Genomic DNA, 19,289 nt, shown 5'->3' with positions numbered 1-19,289 from the left:
CCTGTGAAGTACATATGATTATCTTTACTTTTACAGAGGCCCATGGAAGTTAGGGACTTGCCCAAAGTCATGTCACTAGTCATATAGAATCTGGGCTTCAAATAGAATAATAATAAATGTACTTGCTAGTGCTTACAGCACTTAATAAGGGTCAGGTAATGTGCTATGTATTTGACAACTTGGAGAAGGCAATGGCACCCCACTCCAGTACTCTTGCCTGCAAAATCCCATGGATGGAGGAGCCTGGCAGGCTGCAGTCCATGGGGTCGCGAAGAGTCAGACACGACTGAGCAACTTCACTCTCACTTTCCACTTTCATGCATTGGAGAAGGAAATGGCAACAACTCCAGTGTTCTTGCTTGGAGAATCCCAGGGACAGCGGAGCCTGGTGGGCTGCCATCCATGGGGTCCCACAGAGTCGGACACGACTGAAGCAACTTAGCAGCAGCAGCAGCAGCCCGATGTGGTAAGGAGCCCATACATGCTCCACAGTGTTCCCTCCTCTTGGATTCACTCTCGAAGACCCGCTTCCATATGTCCTAGGAACCCAGAATCTGGAATTTGTGGGGAGGCTGGTCCCTCTTAACCCTAGAGTCTTCTCTAGATCATCTTCAGTTGTCTTTTCCTCTGCCCCAGTAAACAGGGGCAAGTTAGCAAGTCTGCTGGCCAAGCTGACATCCAGTTGAGGAACAGTTCTGCTCTGCCCTTCTTGAAGGTATTTCTAGTCTGTCCAAGAACCCCCTCGCCAGCAACCACCGTGAATGCATGTGGGTGGAGAAAAGCTTCTCTTCATGATCACCATACTCTCCCCAAAGCAGCTCTCTCCCTGTCTGCCACTTCTGTACACCTAGTGGGATTGTGGGGTAAGCCAGATACTCTGAGTGACCTGGGCAAGGTGAGTCTAGGGATGTCACATAGTACCTGGTGCCAATAAGTAGTAAGGTTTGGTTTTCTGAAATCCAGTATATATTAACGCATGTATTTTTTGAGTCTGTGTGTCTCCTCAAGATGACTTGAAAATACATTTACACCCCCAGGATATGGGGGGATTGTTAGCTAGATGTCTATTTCGTTATGTTAAATTACAGACTGATGTCCTAGGAGTCTGAATCCCTTGGAGGATGGGGCAGGTCTTTTTTTTTTTTCCTGTGTCAAGTTGCAATATTAATAATGCAACCACGTATGGCTCGGCTATAGAAGAGTTTAATTTTCAAAGACAATTAGATACTTTTATGGCTGACTTGAAGCATTTGTCCCCAACCACTGAGTTGGTATCGTGTTGCCTCCCTAACGGGTTCTTGCTGACAGTCAAAGGAGAGATAAGTCGGGGGAGGTACAAAGCTTTTCAATTAATTTATGACCCTCTTAGGTGTCAAGCCTGTAATTACTCTGTGACTGTTGCCTTTGCCGAAAGGAAAAAACAGTTCATTGAAAACCTGTTTTATGGAGAAGTCATTTTCTGAACTTGAAAGATTTGTCCCTCCAGAGCAGTGAGTGAGGAGGAATGAAGATTTTGGCCTAATCTTTTTCCTAACCAGTGAGTTTGTAAAGCACTTTTTGATGAATAGGAATTTGTTTAACAGAATCTTTAGATCCTTTTTTTTTGATCATACCAAGTGACAGGCAAGATCTTAGTTCCCCCACCAGGGATCGAACCTATGCCCCCTGCAATGGAAGCATGGAGTCTTAACCACTGGACTGCCAGGTTAGTCCCTTATTTTTACATTCTTGACTAGACATATCACAGACAACTCATTCATTCATTCATTCATTCAGCAAATATCTGTAAGTGTTACTGTGCCCAGCGACTGTGGCATGCTTGGGGATAAAGTGATGAACATGGGAGAGAACCGGAGGATGGGAGAAGCCCCAGCCCTCTTGGAGCTCCCATGGGATGGGGGTGACTGGAGACAGACAATATGCAAGTAAGTAAATTAATGAAAATGATTTTGCATGGTGTTGACTGTTGTAGAAAATAGAACTCGGTCATGTGATACAGTGTGTGCACTTGGGGGAGGGGGTAGCTAGTCCATCCTGAATCACCCAAAACATTGTAGACTTAGGGACCTGCTGCCTGAGGAAGGTTCGTTATTCCCGTCCCTGCTATCAGCATGATTGCAAAGTGGGGCTGCCCACCTGGCAGGTGGAAAAGGATACCTTTGTGAGAGCCTGGCAGACTTTTAGTGGGACTCTCTTTGGATTCCTCTTTCAGCTAAATAGAGCACAGAGCTTCTTTAGGGAAAAGAGAAGAAGGTATTGCAAGTTTTAAACAAGAGTAAGGTTCCCCAATTGCTGCCTCAATCAAGTTCATTAAAACTGAATGTATATTTAAAACTTCCTTATGATTAACTGTGTTATAATGTAAGTAGTAATACTTGAATGTCTCCACTATGTTGAAAGGCATCTTGATTTAGGAGAAAGGGAGTCATGTACCCTCTAAACCTTTGGCTTTCATTAAGTGTAAGTAGTAAATCTCAAATGCCTGTGGTATAAATAAGGTAACATTTCTAAGAATTAGCCACTCTAGGAAATAAATATTTGGCTTGAAAAGCTCTACTACTGTATACTGTTTGCATGTTTCCCCAGCTGCTGTGTTTTGATAGCTGGGGCAATAAGATTAAAACAGACACGAGTTAAAAACACACACATACACACATGGAAAGATCAGTGCGAAGATCTGAGTTTGTGCTTTTGGTTTCACTGATAAATACAGAACGTGATGTGCATATGGTGTCTGGCTGCATTCCTCCCCTGTGCCAGGTCCTAGCGTACCCAGGACCCTTCAGCAGGATGCTCTACAGAGAACCCCTGGCAGTAGTGACCAGTATGATTTAGGACCTTGTTCTGTGTGGAGAGCAAATTTAAGTAAAAAAATGCATGTATTCTGAAGGAATGCCATATATTTGGCCTAATGTGAAAAGATGATGCCTTCTTTTTTTAAATATTTATCTATTTATTTGGCTGCATTGGGTCTTAGTGGCAGGATTCTTCATTGTGGCACTCAGGCTCAGCTGCTCTGCAGCATGGGGGAGATTACTTCCCCGACCAGGGATCGAACCTGAGTCCCCTGCATTGCAAGGCGGATTCTTAACCACTGGACCACCAGGAAAGTCTCAGTGGATACCATCATGAAGCTAGTTAGGCAGCACCCAGCAGTTGAGAACAGTTGCCCTAGAATTTGGCAAGCAGGTCACATCCTGACCCGACCTCTGGCTAGCTGTGCAATCCAGGTTAAGTGGCCTGACCTCTTTTTGGTTTATTTCCTCACCTATGGAAGGTGGGTATTCACAGGGCCAACCCCCGTGCTGTCCAGAGGTCTTAAGTGAAGACCTTATCATGATGCGTGGTCCAGGGTTAAAAGGTTCGGCACTGTTATCTCTCTTATCATTCCTACCATCATATTTACTGGATTCCACCTGGTATCCAGATGGGGCTGCTTTTGCCCTTTGGTGTTTGCTCCGCTGCTGTGTCTCTGTAAAGCAGCTTAAAAGCTACATCTCCAGAAATGGAGGTGTTCCTTGGAGGAGGGTTATGTACTGCTGTGAACTTGGCCTCTAAGTGATTCTGCTCCCAAGTCTCAGAGCAGTAGAATGCACTCTTGGTGAAATGCTGCCCGACAGTCCTCTCTGTGGCCCTGATGTGCAGAGAAAGACACGTCTGGGAATTTTTAAAGGAATGTAGCTGATCCAGTAGGAGTTGTTGCAAAGGCTAACTAGAATGTATGTGCATTTATACACACACACACACACACACACACACACACATAATTGTATTGTAGGGCTTCCCTGTGGCTCAAACAGTAAAGAATCTGCCTGCAGTACAGGAGACCTGGATTCAATACCTGGGTTGGGAAGATCCCATGGAAGAAGAAATGGTTACCCACTCCAATGCTCTTGCCTGGATAATCCCATGGACAGAGGTGCCTGGTGGGCTACGGTCCTTGGGGTCACAAAGAGTCAGACATGACTGAACAACTAACACTTCCACTTTCATAACTGTATTATATTTATAAAGTTAAAAAATATATTTTAGTATATATATATATATTTAATGGCATCAGAATTGATTAAGTAAAATTAATGACCTTATGTTATGTAGGGAGAACCTTGGAAAGTAAGCCAGTAGGCCGGTGAGCTTTCTCTGTTTTTCTCTAGTCCATACTGCAAAGCTGGGTAAGATGGGCACGTTTTTTCCCTTTGTTCCATCTGAAAATGTGTGTGATGGATGCAAAGAGATATTTGTTCATTGCCACATTATTTGTGACAAAAATAAAAAAAGAATTGTAAACAGCCTAAATGATTATCAATAAAGGAAAGTCTAAATAAACTAGTATTCCACAGAATCCTATTTCAGCAGTTTAAAAAAAAAAAATCAAGTTGCAAAGAATTAATATGATAATTATTAAAATGCACACACACACAACTGTATACCATTGAGAGAATATGTGTTTGTGCTTGTGTGTTTGTGTGTGTATACATGCCCACAGAAATAATTTGAAAGGGATGTCATCAAACTGGGAATATAGTTTCCTACAGGAAGGAAATTGGGATGAAGAGAAGGTGAAATTCAAGGGGAATTTTTCTTTCACTGTCATATTTGAATTTTAATGTACAATGAGAAATTACATATGTATTACTTGTATGGTTAAATTTAAAATAATTTCTAAAATAGATGTGAGGACAACTATCTTAGTTCAGGCTGCTATAATGAAAACCATAGACTGAGTGGCTTAAGTAGCAAACATTTCTTTCTCACAGTTCTGGAGGCCAGGAGGTCCAAGGTAAAAATGCTGGGTGATTCTGGTTTTGGCAAGGACTCTCTTCCTAGCTTGTGGACAGCCACCCCTTTCCTGTATCCTCAGATGGCAGGGAGAGAGGGGACTCTGGTCTCCTCTTCTTAGAAGAGTACTAATCCCATTATGGGGCCCCACCCTCATGACCTCATCTAAACCTAACTACCTCCCAAAGCAGCTTCCCAATTCCATCCCACTGGGGATTAGGCTTCAATACACGAATTTGGGGAGATACAAGTATAGTGAATAACACCAATCTGCAAAGCTTTTGAAAAGCTCCATTGCAGAATGTAAAGCCAGGTACTTGTGAAGATACTACTTTGTATTCTCACTCCAGGACCCTGGTATTTTTCAGATATAACAGCCAGTGATATTTCTTCAACCAAAATTCATGTTCCATGTAGATTCTAAGTGTTAGGATGACTAAACAAAATGAACAGTGTACCCATAGTTAGACTTTGGTCTGCAAAGGACTGCTTTACTAGTGGTCTTTTGTCATAGACAAATGGCTCTCACTAACTACATAATGAGTATCTACTTTTTGCAAAGCACTGTGAAGGCAAATAAGGGAAGAATAAGAGTAGAATATTACTCCTTAGCTGTAGAATTTTTCTGTGTCACTGTTTGGATGAACAGTGACACCTGAAATTATTTAAGATAATCAGTATAAGTAATTCAGTGTTAAATCACTTTGCAACATATTCTTCTTAAGGCAGAAATTAGCTGAAGGTACTCCTAATTATAGCCCGTTAATTTCAATTTCAGAAACTGGTGTCATTTTTTTTTTCCCCTTTCTATTTGTCTAACAAAGTTCTATTTCCAGTCATTAAGAAGAAGGTAACTCTGTGGGAAGAGTAGGGATTTCATTTGCCCAAATGAGTAACCTTTAACTACTCAATTTCAAGTTGCCAAATGTCTATTTGTTCTTGGGTTTTTGTGGTATTTTATATTCAGCTTGCCTGATGTTGGGCAGAATTTAGGTCACTAAATACCATGGAAATGCAAGGAATGTCAGACATGACAAAAAGCTGTTGTAGTTCCTTAATGTGCATGCTTGCTAAGTTGCTCAGTCGTGTCCGACTCTTTGCGACCTCATGGACTTCAGCCAGGCTCCTCTGTCCATGGGATTCTGCAGGCAAGAATACTGGAGTGGGTTGCCATGCCTTCCTCAGGGGATCTTCCCACCCAAGGATCAAACCTTCATTTCTTGCATCTCCTGCACTGACAGGCAGATTCTTATACCATACCACCACCTGGGAAGCCCATAAATGTTCCTTCATACCATCTTCTAAGGCAAATATTCTACTTTTTATTTCACCTTTTTAGACTGCCAACTATTATGTCAGGGACAGAGTACTATTTTGTTTTACAGATGTAAGAAAAATAGCATCTGTAGATCTTCCTGTTCTAGAGATGGTGTCCTGAGTCTTCCTAGGGAGCCATTGTGAGGGTTCTGTTAGTGTCTAAGTTTATCTCTATGTACTTTACAGCTGGAGGCTGGGGAAATACCCACAGATGCTTGTGTGGACCTGCTCGACTCCCTGTGAAACAGATGTGGTCACAACTCCATTTGTCACTGGGACTCTGTAAGCCTCCACTCCAACTGGAGAACTACCGTTTAGGTCCCACAGGTTCAGGGTCAACTCAGACCCAGTACAACACAAAAGATGTGGCATCCACTTTGCCCAGTGCCAAAGATCCTTGTAAGCAGTTACAGATCTTTGTAGCAGGACCGGTGAATTCTTTATCATATGAACTCTCTGGCCGGGTTCCTCTCCAAGGAGACCTAGCCTCTTCTCTTCCAGTGGCCTGTGAACCTGTGGATTATAGCAGCTGATGTCAGTCTTCTGTTCTCCAGCTCACTCTCTCTCAGTTTTTAATTTTGATGTCATTTGTTTTTGTTTACTTTTTCTTTTTAAATTTTATTTATTTGTCTGTGCCAGATCATGGTTGTGGCATGTAGGATCTTTAGTGGGATCCAGTTCTCTGATCGGGGATTGAACCTAGGCCCCCTGCATTGGGAGCATGGTGTCTTAGCTACTGGGCCACCAGGGAAGTCCCTCCAGCTCACTGTTGATTTTTTTTTATACAAGTCAAATAACGCCCCTAGTCAGTCCACCCATCTTGCCTGCAGCTGATCTGTCATGGCCACAGGTTCCTAATGATCAAAGCACTCCGTTTGTTACTCTGGCCTTGCTTTGGATTATGGTGTTTACATTCATCTAGCCTCTGATGCTTAGTTGTCACCACTTGGCCTCTGGTCTTTTGGAATCCTGTCATCCTCCAAAAGAGCCCAATACCAGGGAGCATCTCCCATGTCCACTCTAGCCAATGGAGACCAGAACCATTGGACATCTCACCAGTGCTCTTACCCTTTAGAGAAGGGAGCAACCTCTTGGTTTTTCTAGAATCATGGTCAGCTGTGTGTGCTGTGTGCTAAGTCACTTTCAGATCAGATCAGATCAGATCAGTCGCTCAGTCATGTCCGACTCTTTGCAACCCCATGAATCGCAGCACGCCAGGCCTCCCTGTCCATCACCAACTCCCGGAGTTCACTCAGACTCACGTCCATCGAGTCAGTGATGCCATCCAGCCATCTCATCCTCTGTTGTCCCCTTCTCCTCCTGCCCCCAATCCCTCCCAGCATCAGAGTCTTTTCCAATGAGTCAACTCTTCGCATGAGGTGGCCGAAGTACTGGAGTTTCAGCTTTAGCATCATTCCTTCCAAAGAAATCCCAGGGCTGATCTCCTTCAGAATGGACTGGTTGGATCTCCTTGCAGTCCCAGGGACTCTCAAGAGTCTTCTCCAACACCACAGTTCAAAAACATCAATTCTTCGGCGCTCAGCCTTCTTCACAGTCCAACTCTCACATCCATACGTGACCACAGGAAAAACCATAGCCTTGACTAGACGAACCTTTGTTGGCAAAGTAATGTCTCTGCTTTTGAATATGCAATCTAGGTTGGTCATAACTTTCCTTCCAAGGAGTAAGCGTCTTTTAATTTCATGGCTGCAGTCACCATCTGTAGTGATTTTGGAGCCCAGAAAAATAAAGTCTGACACTGTTTACACTGTTTCCCCATCTATTTCCCATGAAATGTCCAACTCTTTGCAACCCTATGGACTGGAGCCCTCCAGGCTCCTCTGTGCATGGGATTGTCCAGGCAAGGATACTGGAGTGGGTTTCCATGCCTTCTTCCAGGAGATCTTCCTGACTCAGGGATTGAACCCATGTCTCTTATGTTTCCTGCATTGGCAGGTGGGTTCTTTACCACCAGTGCCTCCTGGGAAGTCCCCATAGTCAGATAGTGGGCTGTTCTTTATTTTCTTGTGGTAAGTCCAGTCTTAACCCTTCAACCTTCAAACCTTCAACTCATCTCTCAATATCATGCCAAGGCAGTTCCAGAATCTCCATTTAATTCACGGTAGGCCTTCCTTGTGCCTAGGCTTCCAGGAACCATCCCAACATTTGAGGACCAGGTGTCTGTGCCAGGATACTAAGCCACCAGTTACAGGAGAGTGTTTCTTGGTTGATAAGGTCTCTTCAGTCCAGCCTGACACTCACTGCATCAACCCTTCCTTACCCACACGTTCTCCATCCCATCTGTACATAACAGTGGAACCTGAGAGTCCTTTAGTACAAAGCTGTTTCCTGCAGGAGCAGGGACTGTCTCTAGGAAATTTCCCTGCAGGCTGTGCTGAGACCTGGCCCTAATTATCAGCAGGGGTGGAAGGATTTTGAGGAAGGGGAGCATCACCTTATGAGGCAGCTGACTCAGGTGAGCTCTTTGCAGGTCTCCAGGCAAGAAGGGGCAGCTCTCTTCCCCAAAGAAGGAGCTGCTTTGCTGGTCAGAAAGTTCAAGGGCATTTGGGAGTTCAGGATTGTGGGGCTTGTGCACTAGTGTCCCTGTGGCAAATCTCAGGGCCACTCCATACGGGTAAACTCCCCACACCTCTAGGAGTCCCACCCTTGGGTGCCAGAGAAACTCCATCCCAGCTGGGTACTATGTAATTCTCCTGGTCGGTAGTTCTGGTTGTAGCTAATAAGGCAGAGGTGAGAGAATTGTGAAGTAGTGCACAAAATGTGTCCAGAACAAGCATTTTCCACAGGACTTTATTGACAAGGTGAGGTCAGAGAAATACTTCATTTAAACCCAGAACTTCCTGTGTGACAGATACATTCACAGCAGTCACAGAAGGTCAGGTATCTTCAAGTGTCTCCAACCCCCAAAGATGGATTAAGTCTTGAAGAAAGCAGTATTGAAATAGAGTCACACATGGTTGTTTAGTCATATAGCTGCAGTAATAATAGTGGTTATTGAAAGCTGGCATCTGTATGCATTCTAGATTATCGTTGTTGAGTCCTAAGTTGTGTCCAACTCTTTCAAGACCCTATGGACTGTAGCCCACGAGGCTCCTCTGTCCATAGGATTTCCTAGGCAAAAATATTGGAGTGGGTTGCCCTCATGCATGATAGATATATGCCTTATCTCATTTCTCTAAAATAGTGTTTTTATACATGATCTTATTTAATTTTCAAAAATTTTATCAAGTTGATAATATATCCTGTTTACAGAAGTAGCTGATACTCAGAGAAGTAACTTCTCTACAGTAAAATAACCAGTAAGGGATGGATCTAAATTTATCTGGCTCTAAAATGTTAACCAGCTGATTTTTTTATTGGAGTAGACTTGCAACCAGCTGATTTTTAACAGCTCTGTTGATACCCAACAAAACCCTGAAATTTTAGAATATACCAGTCAGAATTTTTTATACATATGTAGATAATTTCTGAAAAAGGAACAGTACAACAAACCAAAGATGTTCTAAAACATCATTTTTTTAAAAGTTGAAAGCAATGTGATGATTTTTAAAAATTGCAATAAGCTACATTTAGGGGAAAAAAATAAGAGAAAAAAAGACAATAGAGGGAAGCTCTTGTTCCATAGGATCTTCTCACTGTAACTGGCATTCACCAAGATGGCCCCAGGACCATGGAGAAGGGTCCTGCTGTAGGCAGTCTTTGCAGCCCTTGGTAATTACAGGATAAATTTGAAACTACCATCCTGGAATATTGCTGTTAAGAAAACTTCTGATTTATGGAGTACTACTGGCATTGTTGAGAATGATAATTTAAAAAGATCCTATTACAACTTGTTGTTTGGGGGATTACATAGAATGTGTTTCAGTAACAAGGTGAGGCAGGCGTAGGGGACAGTGGTTGATCTGGCAAGAGTTGGCTGTTGGACAGTAGAAACCATCATTATTACACTAGCTTCTGCCACCTCCGATAGGAGCAGCTTGCTCAGCAGTTTGAGAGGTATGGTGATGGGATCTGCTTTTTCTTGGGTCCACAGCCCTGGTGGTAACATCCTTGCTTTAACTTGAGGAAGAAGGGGGAGGGTGGGAAGGCATTCAGCATGCTTTCTTGGGGGAATGGAAGGAAGAGGGGGCAGTTTGTCCAGCTGATCCTCAGCCAACAAGCACTCCCAGCTGTAGCTCCTGGATAGACAGCTCATCCTCACGGACCTTGGAGAGAGCTCTTCCCACCCTGGTTCTCTGCTCATTGACATTTCTTCCTTTATGGGAGGTTTTCCCCCTTTGACTGAATAGCAGCCTCACCAGTTTAACTCCTTATGTAATATAGAGAAAATTGTACCCTTTAGTGGATAAAAGGGTCTGAGAGATGTCGCTGAAGAGTATATCCCAGGGATGTCGAAAGTATGTTTGTGAAGAGCTAGTGTCTGCTATTTCTGTCACTTTATCATCAACACTAGTTTACTAGGCATTTTCTTTTTTCTTTTACTTATGTGTTTATTGACGTATAGTTGGTATACAGTGTTGTGTTATTTTCAGGTATACAGCAAATTCAGTTATATACAAATACACACATACTCTTTTTCAGATTTTTTTCCCCTTTATAGGTTATTACAAAATATTGAGTATAGTTCTGTGTGCTATCTGCTGCTGCTGCTGCTAAGTCACTTCAGTCATGTCCGACTCTTAGCGACCCCATGGACTGCAGCCTACCAGGCTCCTCTGTCCATGGGATTTTCCAGGCAAGAGTACTAGAGTGGGGTGCCATTGCCTTCTCTGCTGTGTGCTATCAGTAGATTCTTATTGATTATCTATTTCGTATACAGTAGTGTGTAAATGTTGGGGCTTCCTTGGTAGCTCAGCTGGTAAAGAATCCACCTGCAATGCGGGCAACCTGGATTCGATCCCTGGGTCAGAAAGATCCCCTGGAGGAGGGCATGGCAACCCACTCCAGTATTCTTGCCTGGAGAATCCCAATGGACAAAAGAGCCTGGCGGGCTACAGTCAATGGGGTTGCAAAGAGTCAGACACGATTGAGCGACTAAGCCCAGCACAGTGTGTATATGTTAATCCCAGACTCCTAATTTATCCTCCCCACCTTTCCCTTTTGGTAACCATAACTTTGTTTTCTGTCTGTGAATCTGTTTCTGATTTGTAAATAAGTTGATTTGTATCATTTTTTATAAAGATTCTGCATTTAAGTGATATGATATCATAGATACTTGTTTTTTTCTGTCCTACTTCACTCAGTATGACAATCTCTAGGTCCATGCATGTCGCTGGAAATGGCATTGTTTTGGCTTTTTATTTAATGACTGAGTAATATTCCATTGTATATATATGTACCACACATCTTTATGTATTCATCCATCAATGAACATTTAGGTTACTTTCATGTCTTGGCTATTGTGAATAATGCTTCAGTGAATATTAGGGTACATATATCTTTTTCAATTATGTTTTTCTCCAGATATATGCCAGGAATGGGATTGCAGGATCATATGGTAGCTCTATTTTCAGTTTCTTGAAGAACCTCTCTACTGTTCTCCATGCTGACTACACCAGTTTGCCTTCCCCCCAACAATGTAGAAGGGCTCCCTTTTCTCCACACCCTCTCCACCATTTATTATTTGTAGACTTTTTGATGATGACCATTCTGACTGGTGGGTCTTCCCTGGTGGCTCAGATGGTAAAGAATCTGCCTGCAATGCAGGAGAGACCTGGGTTCGATCACTGGGTTGGGATGATCCCCTGGAGAAGGGAATGGCAACCCACTCCAGTATTCTGGCCTGGAGAATCCCATGGACAGAGGAGCCTGGCGGGCTACAGTCCATGAGGTTGCAAAGAGTCGGACCCAACTGAGCGACCCAACATTCACACACATACGTTCTGACTGGTATGAGGTGATACCTCATTGTAGTTTTGATTTGAATCTCTCTAATAATTAGCCATGTTGACCATCTTGTCATGTGCCTTTTGGCCATCTGCATTCTTCTTTGGAGAAATATCTATTTAGGTCTTCTGCCCATTTTTGATTGGGGTGTTTGTTTTTTTTTCATATTGAGCTATATGAGCTGTTTCTATATTTTGGAGCTTAATCCCTTGTCAGTTGCATCATTTGCAAATATTTTCTCCCATTTTGTAAGTTGTCTTTTCATTTTGTTTATGGTTTCCTTTTGCTATGCAAAAGCTTTTAAGCTTAATTAGATCTCATTTGTTTGTTTTTGTTTCCATTACTGTAGGAGACAGATCCAAAGAGATATTGCTGCAGTTTATGTCAGAGAAGGCCCTATTGTTCATTCTCTGTGTGTCATCACTGTACCAGACTTTTAGCACCTTGTTTTCTGAAGGTTATGCTATTTTTTAATTGATGTGTAGTTAATGTACAATATTATCTGTTACAGGAGTACAGCATAGTGATTTTATCATTTTTAAAGGTTGTACTCCATTTATAATTATTGTAAAATACTGGCTCTGTTCCTTGTGCCATAGAATATATCCTTGTTGCTTATCTATTTAATATATAGTAGCCCTGAAGAAGGGAATTGTTACCCACTTCAGAGTTCCTGCCTGGAAAATTCCATGGACAGAGGAGCCTGGTGGGCTACGGACCATGGAGTTGCAGAGAATTGGACACAACTGAATGACTAACATTTTTTTTTCCATTTACTTCACTTAATGTTTTCAAAGTCCATCTATGTTATATCAGGTGTCCGTGGTTCATTCCTTTTTTTGCCTGAACAGCATTTCATTGTATGGTTATGTACCACATTTGGTTTGTCCACTCACCAGTCGATTGACATTTGAGTTGTTTCCACTTTTGGTGATGAATAATGCTCACGTGGCCCCTGTATGACTTCACTGGACTTTTACTTGAAAACTTGTCTTCTTCTCAAAATATGAAATAAAATACAGTAGTTTCTGAGGCAGTGTTTAGAAGACTTCATAATATGGAGAGGCAGGCTCTCTGAGGGGACTTGTCCTTTGGAGCTTTGTTACTATTTTGCTGACCTTGTCCAGTGGAAAGCAGTGTTGTTTGTGAAACACTGAGTCTCAGCGTGTGGCTGGAGAGCAGGTGGTTTACATGGTAATCATCGTTATGTTTCCATTTCCCTTTCATCTCCCATCACTGGAATACATTCAAGTGCTTTTAAAGTCTAATTTGAGAAAAACAAGTCATGAGCTAAATGAGATGCCGTTCTCAGGGCCCTCTGTTTTCCATCATTTGGGCATTTGCTGTGGGCCCAGTGGATGGATGGGCTTCCCAGGTGGCACTAGTGGTAAAGAAACTGCCCACCAATGTAGGAGACATGAGACCTGGATTCAATCCCTGGGTCGGGAAGATCCCCTGGAGGAGGGCATGGCAACCCATTCCAACACTCTTGCTTGGGAAAATCAAGGAGACTGGTGGGCTACAGTCCATGGGGTCGTAAAAGAGTCAAGACACGACTGAAGCAACTTGGCATGCAAGCACGCAGTGGGTGGGTAGTTTGTTTCTCTGTGGACGGGGCAAGGCTGCTGTTGGCCTAAACAGGAGGGCTGCGCTGTGTTGGGTCAGCCTCCTCTGCTGGCCATTTTGCAGTTACTGGTACTCCGGCAGTGATTGTTCTTTCTCAACCTAGTTATTAAAAAAAAATAGCAAAAACGAATTAGGGTTAAAGGTTTATTCTTTTTGCATGACTTGTTGACGCCATGGATTGCTTCTCAGTGGTGATAGAAACCCAGCGCCCAGCAGTCCTGCCTCTGGGACTCACATAGACCAAGAAGGTACATTGAACGTGAGAAAGATGCATAGAATCATCTGTTACAGTGGAGCATACGTTTGTGTACATAGGACCCAACAATTCCACTCTAGGTAAACACGTCTATTTGTGAAGTCTCCTGAAGAGATGAGTGTAAGAATGTGTATAGCAGCACTGTTTTCAATACACAAAACACAGAACTACGCAAAAGCTCATCAGTAGAAGAATGGATACATGAACGGTGGAATATTCATTCACATGGTGGAATATAATATATGTCAGTGAGAATGAAAGGAGTATAACTACAAGCAGCAATGTAGAAGAAGCTCACAAATGTAGAGTGAAAGAAGCCAGGCAAAAAAGAATACGTGAGCAGAATATGAGGTTCAAAAATAGACAGAACTAAACTTCACATTAAAATTCAGGACAGTGGTTACCCTTGGGGTGGGGGGTGGTTAGTGGTCAGAAACAGCATGAGTAGGGCTCTGGGAGGCTTTGCTAATTTATTTTCTTGACTAAGCTGCTATTCACACAGGTCTGTTCTGTCCCCCCGCCCCCCACACATACACACGGATCAGGACTTTATTTAAAAATGAGTAAACAATACTGTAGAATCATTGATATGTAAATTTCTAAAGTCCCACATCTTAAATTTAGTTGGCAAAGACCAGTTAGTTAGTGGCTCAGTGGTAAAGAACCCACCTACCAATGCAGGAGACACAGGAGACCTGAATTCAATCCCTGGGTCAGGAACATCCCGTGGAGAAGGAAATGGCAACCCAGTCCAGTATTCTTGCTTGGAAAATCCCATAGATAGAGGAGCCTGGTGGGCTGCAGTCCACGGGGTTGCAGAGTCAGACACGACTGAGTGTGCACAGACAACTTAGCCTACAGTTAGCTATAGGCGTGAGTTTAGTCTTCCATGTGGAAACCAGATACTGAAGTGTAAAGAAAAAAGCGTCCTATTGTTTGAAAATACCGGTTTAAGTAGAGGACTGTAAAAATGCGTAGATGTTTAATAAAAGAATTGACTGTACAGGAGTACTCCCCTTTCACATTATTCCTTTTCACTTCATATGCGAGTTATTGGTTATGCTGTAGGATTTAACTGTCACAATACTAAAAGGCAACTATTTAGGGAAGAGGCAGAAAAAGGAATGCACGTAAGGCAATAGTTCCGTTAGGTACAATGAATATAATAGTGTTTTCGGACGGCAAGATAAAAATTACTCAAGGCTAGCTTGTTTCTCATTGAATAAAAGCAATAGGCTAAACACAGAGCTCCTCTGTGAATCTAATAATCAGTGCCTTGCTCACCACATTGGTAATCTCTGGGGTCGTCATCTTAGTACTCACTACGAATATTCATCCGGGTATTCTGCCTGATAATCGCTGTCACTGATTTCCGACTCATCGGTTCCTGTTCCTTGGCTTCCATTGTGAATGACAGGTTCTGTGGGAGCAGCACGTACTCTTGCTGCCCAAGTCCATACACTCATTCCTTTCTGGGAAGCGACTTTGTTGGTACCTACATGTAGAAAAATTGTGGAGTTGCCCACGGGTTGTAATGTTAGCTTCTAGATATCCCTTTGGGTACCCAGTGCTAACATTCCTGCCTGCCTGGCTCCTTTGTTGGTGCCCATTTGCAGACTAATTTTGGTCTGATCCAAAGGTTTGTCAGTTTGCATTTAGGGATCACAAAGATGCCTCCTCGTCTTACAGGCTGTCTTCCCTACTTGCCTGGCCCATTTGTTGTCTCCCATCTACAAACCGGTTACACTTTGGCCAGCTTTTAATTTTCCTTCATCAGAACATCTTGTTTTTCTGCGTACTTAGCTCCAATGTAAATGGTTGTATGGAATCCGTTTGTTTTGGTCATACCTTCTAGGGCCATGAGCATCGTCTGAACCTGGGTGGTGTTTCCATTCTCTGAGAGATCATTTGCTTGAAATATGTCATGTGGCCTCATGCTGTAAGTTTGATGGCTTTAATCAAGTTGCAGTATTCTCCAACTGAGGCCAGTTTAATGAGGACTCATTGACCTTCCCTGAGTCTGGCTGTAGCTTGCTCATGAGTTCACAGAGGATTATGCCATCTTTTAAGTCCAGCTGGAAGCTGGTGCCAGTGCTCGTGCCCGCCACCTCTTCTGTCCAATAGCGAAGGTCTTCTTCTGCCCGTTGATCACACCTGGAAGCAGTCCTGTTCTTGACCTCGGCCTAGAGCCCATAGCAACGGTGCTTGTTGATCTTGATGATTCGGGCGACAGGAAGAGGCTGAGTTCGGGTCTGGGGGTTTCTCGCTCTCGGCTTCCCTGCTTCTGGTCCTGAGGAGTGGCTGCAGCGCAAGGTGCTCAGAGCTCGCTCCTCTGGCTGGCGAAGGAGTCGCTGGGACTTGGGCGGCAGGATGCGGGCTGTGCCTTGGCTACTCAGTTGAACAAGGTCCTGCAGAGCCCCCTGGTTGGCTCTGGAGTCTCACACAAACTAGGTCTTTTCTGTTTTTGAAAGTTCAACATGCTGTACACCTAAGATTTGTACACTTTTTTGGTAAATTATACATTTTAAAATATAGAATGTAATATATGCATGCGTGCATGCTAAGTCATTTCAGTCCAGTCCAACTCTTTGTGACCCTATGAATAGTAGCTCTTCAGATTCCTCTGTCCATGGGATTCTCCAGGCAAGAATACTGGAGTGGGTTGCCATGCCCTCCTCCAGGGGATCGTCCCTACCCAAGGATCAAACTCACATTTCTTACATCTCCTGCATTGGCAGACAGGTTCTTTACCACTAGTGCCACCTGGAAAGCCCATAAAGTGTAAGGTGTGTGTATATGATTACATATGGATATATTCATATACATAATTGTTACCAGGTTTCCTCCACCTCTAGTTTTCATTCTAAAATAAAATGTTCTAGGGACCTCCCCAGAGGTTCAGTGGTTAAGACTCCTCAGTTCCAACGTATGGGGCACAGGTTCAATTCCTGGTTCAATCCCAAATGCCATGTGGAACACCAGAAAATAAAACATTGTGAAACATGATACAGACTATGGAAGTGTGATAAGCACATCCAATCAGAAGGAATCCCTGCATTCATTCAACAAATTCTGATGAGCAGAGACTGGGCCGGGTGGATGGCTCCTAGCTTGGGAAGGAGTGGGAGGTGGGCGGGACTGGGCAGCGCCCCCACATCCCCAGCAGCGGCTGCCTCCTCACGGGGTGCTCACTGTCTCCTCACTCTGTCCCTGCTCCTTTGTTCCTCCCTCCCACCTCCCCACTTTTATCCTTCTTTTTCCCTCTATTGCCTTCCCCCCACCGTGCTCCTTGTTTTGACTTTGGATATGAACGATCATTGAAGAGGCCATCTGCCTGAAATTGGAGACTGCGCAGTACTAGCCTCACCCAGGTTTTGGGAGAACCCCTGGAGAAGGGCTGTTAGGACAGGAACTGTTACTCCGGAGAGCGTCTGTGGATTCTCTCCAGGTACTGGGTTCCAGGCCCCAGAGCAAGGAAGAGCCAAGCCCGAGACTGAAAGCTCCACCACCAAGCGTAGTGAGGCCAGACTCAGGCTTTGCTGAAGAGAGAGCCCGGTCTCATGCTCTTAGAGACCGTCAGAAGGGGGAGGGCCCAGGCTTCACTCAGACCCTGACACAGAGGGGCTCACAGCGTGTCATTCCTCAGGTCACCCATCTCCTGAAGACTGCTGAGGCTCGGCTAATTAAATATAGTTCCATTATGGAAATAATCTGGCAATAATAATGAGAAAATCCTGCGAGACGTAACTATTTTAAGATTGTTTTAAACTCTTGGAAATGAATATCTCTGTGGCCAGTTCTTGGCATATAATAAGCAAGTCAAGGTCACTGTTGTTCCCGCTGCCTTCACCGTAGGAACCTCTTCTCCTTGTAAAGAGGAGACACAATTTAAAATTTGAATAATGCACCATGACTGATGATGATGACAATGTGGTATGTTTATCATGGGCTGCAGTTATGGGTGAGGGACTTTCGTGGAGCAGACTTGCTCATGGTTCATTTGTGGCTAAAACTTAACAATATGAACAGTCACCAATTTGAGAGACATTCTCAGCTGGGAGATAACCAGAAATAACCAGGCCGAGGGAGAGGTTGGCGTGAGGGAAGCTGACTTCCAGCGGGACCTTCCTGGGTAGCCCACCTCTTCCTCAGTGGTCCTCACCTCCCTGGGGGTCAGAGTCCCCAGGTGGGATGTGTCTTCTTGAGCCGTGGACTGTGCATATGCATGTGTGTGATCATCGGTGTGTGAGGATGCGAGGACAGGGAGAGAGCTGCAGAGCCTCCCAGGCACTGGCTCCACTTAAAGTCCTGATTCCCCTCATCTATGGAGAGGGACGCTTGCTCCCAGCAAAGCTCTGTGCCCAAGCCAAATGCTGCATCATGCTGTGTACTGAGCAAGGCTATGGGATCTCCCTGGGGCAGCCCCTGGGAACTCTAAGGAAAGGTGAAGGCGTAAGAGATGCAGGAAGGACTCAAATCTAATTAGAAAGTTCATCCTCCAGTAGACTTCATACATGCACACAAGCACAGCTGCCTGAGTGCTTACTCTGTGTAAGTACTGTGCTAAGTGCTTGCCATCCGTGCCTACAGCAAGCCCTTCTAGCTGCCCCTTGAAGTCAGTTGTTGCTATTGTTTAGTTGCTAAGTAGTGTCGACTCTTTTGCAACCCCATGAACTGTAGCCTGCCAGGCTCTTCTGTCCATGGGATTTTTCAGGCAAGAATACCAGAGTGGGTTGCTATTTCCTCCTGCAGGGGACTTTCTCAGTCCAGGGATCCAACCTGCGTCTCTTGCATTGGCAGGCATATTCTTTACCACTGAGCCACCTGGGAAGCCCATGAAGTCAGCAGCTACCATTTTTTCCCCCATCTTTCAGTCCAGGACATTAAAGCCCAAGGAAGTTCTATAACTTTCCCAGAGTCATGTAGTTTGCTCTGTGGGTGGAGGGTTTCAATAGACCCTCTTCTCCTCCTGCTTCTTCCAGTCCTGCACCCACCAGGAGGAATCAGAAGGAAATGGAGGTGAGGGGGCCAGGTGTGGAGTTTCTGCCAGCAGTGGTGTGTATGCTGTAGTGGCCTTTCCAGACTAGTGCTGATGGGCAGTGTTACCATCAAATCACATCTAACCATGACATGCTGCTGAGAGCTGCACCTTTTAAGAAGAGTTTTGGACATTAGTATATATAAAGAAGAAAACCAACAAGGATCTACTGTATAGCACAGGGAACTATACTCAATATTTCTTTTTTTGTGTGTGTATATATATATATTCAATATCTTGTGTTTGTGTGTGTGTACAACTGAATCACTGCGCTGTGCACCTGAAACTCACTCTACGTTGTAAATCAACTATACTTCAATGAAAAAGTAAGTAAAGATAAAAAGTTATTGGAGAAAGCTGTGTGGG

At 44.0% G+C, this 19,289-nt stretch overlaps 1 protein-coding gene and 1 pseudogene across 5 annotated transcripts in view; one reads left to right on the top strand and one right to left on the bottom strand.

Annotated features, from left to right (window-relative positions):
* The window catches only part of ANKRD6 (ankyrin repeat domain 6), a 182,362-nt gene that overhangs the window by 87,832 nt on the left and 75,241 nt on the right, over positions 1-19,289 (top strand). The gene's annotated exons all lie outside the window — the stretch shown is intronic.
* LOC102271669 (calponin-3-like) lies at positions 15,147-17,540 on the bottom strand (annotated as a pseudogene).

Source organism: Bos mutus, chromosome 9 (assembly GCF_027580195.1).
Source record: "Bos mutus isolate GX-2022 chromosome 9, NWIPB_WYAK_1.1, whole genome shotgun sequence".
In the NCBI taxonomy this organism is placed as follows: domain Eukaryota; kingdom Metazoa; phylum Chordata; class Mammalia; order Artiodactyla; family Bovidae; genus Bos; species Bos mutus.
This window is presented reverse-complemented; position numbering and strand designations above follow the sequence as displayed.